We start from the raw sequence: 2596 nt of genomic DNA, 5'->3' as shown, positions 1-2596 counted from the left end.
GTAAAATTTTAACACAGTTTTATATCAATTTCTCGAGACAGGAACATCAGATAAAACTTTCATGGGTCGCGATCAAGAGCTAAAGTGATTAGGTTTCAGCTTATACGTACCCCCTTTCATTTTTCCTTTACAGTCCCTTTAAGATTACATAAATCTTTGTTAAATTTTTATGAAAATAAATTTTTTTAGCTTGCGTTGATGTTTCCCAGTCAAAACTAAAAACCGATTTTAATTTTTGACAACAATTCTGTCGCTTAAATTTGAACATTTCCAAAATAATCATGTCATATTTCTATTATTTTTTTCTTATGAAACAGTTGTCATTTCAAAATTGTTTAACTTTTCCGGAAGATTTTTAGATTTTAAATACAATGCACTTAAAACGACGTTTTTCGCCGTAAGCCTATACCCCCTTTCATTTTTTGCGAACACTTCCTTTGAGTTGTAAAGATAGGAATGATCAAATTATTGTTTGTGCAAAATGATTAGTCAAAAAATAAGGAATGACAACAAATGCTAACCACTGATTTAAAACCCAACTAAAAAGACAACCAAAAGGTTAAAAACATCAAAAAGAATTCTTAAAACCTCCTAATATAGAAAAAAGAAACACGTGAAAGAATGAATGAATGAGAATACAAGAGCAAAGAACACGTGTCAGATAAAACAGTTCTCACCACCTAATCCATCAGCGTATTATCTTCTGATGCCAAAAAACCTAATCATCGACCAATTCATTATTTACACATTTATATATTCTTTCACCCTTCCTCCATCCATTCATCTACTCATCCTTGTCATCTATTCATCCTTTTCATCTATTCATTTATTCATTTATTTATTTATCTATTTATTTATACATTTATTTATCCATTCATCTACTCATCCTTCCTTCCATTCATCAATTCATTCATCTACTCATCCTTCCTTCCATTTAACTACTCATTTAACTACTCGTCTTTCCTACCATTCATCAACTCATTCATCTACTCATCCTTCCTTAAATTAATCTATTCATTCATCTACTCATCCTTCCTTACATTCAATTATTTATTTATTCATTTTTCATAGCTTGCAATATTACATAATGCATTTTCTAATGTTGAAACTAAATGTTTAGACTATTTATCTGATTTTGACTTTCCATGCTGCCTGGAGACTATATTTAATATTTAATAATTGTCAATTGTTCACGATTAAACCCCTTCTCTATTGAAATATGACTTGAATGCATGAATCCAGGCATATTGTTCAAATTATCTTTCTGAATTCATTCTTAGTTTCTAATCATGCATGACTGCCTTCTGATTGTTATACAACAAAAGGGTAAAATACATGGATTTAAAAAGGTTGAATGGAACTAGAACATGATTTATGTTTTATGTAGGATTATTTGAATACGTCAATAACAGGGAGAATAAAAATAAATAAGAATAATACAATAATTGAATTAGGAAGAAAGGGAAAGAATGAATGGAAGTTTACGCAAAAGAATGGATTTAAAGGAATAATTGAGTTATCGAAAGGAGTAGTAAAAAGGATGAATAGATGATAGACAGATAGATAGATGAATGTAAGGAAGACTGATGTGCAATAATGAAATGAAAGAAGGAGCAAAAAGAAATAAATTAACGAAGGAACAAAAGAATTAAGTGAAAGAAGGAACAAAAAGAAATAAATGAAAGAAGGAACAAAAAGAAATAAATAAAAGAAGGAACAAAAAGAAATAAATGAAAGAAGAAACAAAAAGAAATAAATAAACGAAGGAACAAAAAGAAATAAGTGAAAGAAGGAACAAAAGAAAGAAATGAACAAAGGAACAAAAAGAATATATGGACGAAGGACCAACAGAAATAATTGAAAGAAGGAACAAAAAGAAAAAAATGAAAGAAGGAACAAAAAGAAATAAATGAACGAAGGAACAAAAAGAAATAAATGAACGAAGGAACAAAAAGAAATAAATGAACGAAGGAACAAAAAGAAATAAGTGAAAGAAGGAACAAAAGAAATAAATGAAAGAAGGAACAAAAAGAAATAAATTAAAGATTATAAATATAATCAAAAAAGGGAAAGAATAAGTATTTAAAAGAGTAGATACAGAATTGATAGAAAAATAGATGGATGAATCGATGCAAGAATAGATAAAAATGGTAGACAGATGAAAGGATAGGTTAATAGGATTGATAAAAGGATGAATGGAAGAATAAATAGATGAAAGGATGAATGAATGAATGAATGAATGAATGGAAGAATAGATAAATAAATGAAAGGATGAATGAATGAAATAATGAATAAATAAATGAATGAATGAATGGAAGAATATATAGATGAATGAATTAAGGGTTGGAAGAATAGATGAATGGATGAATGGATGGTTGAAAGAATAGATAGGTAAAGAATGATTGAAAAGAATAAACCCAATGAGCCAGAATTATGCATATCGGAACCAATATATTACACTTACTACAGTAAACATACAAACATTGGAACTGACAAAAACCTGTATTCTTTATGTATATTGTATGTATTTTTTATTTTGATTCTTTTTGTTAAATTTGATCAAATTAAATTGATTGAATTGTAAATCCCGTAATTA

This window comes from Eurytemora carolleeae, unplaced genomic scaffold (assembly GCF_000591075.1).
Source record: "Eurytemora carolleeae unplaced genomic scaffold, Eaff_2.0 scaffold784, whole genome shotgun sequence".
Lineage (NCBI taxonomy): Eukaryota > Metazoa > Arthropoda > Copepoda > Calanoida > Temoridae > Eurytemora > Eurytemora carolleeae.
Note: the sequence above shows the minus strand (reverse complement) of the source record.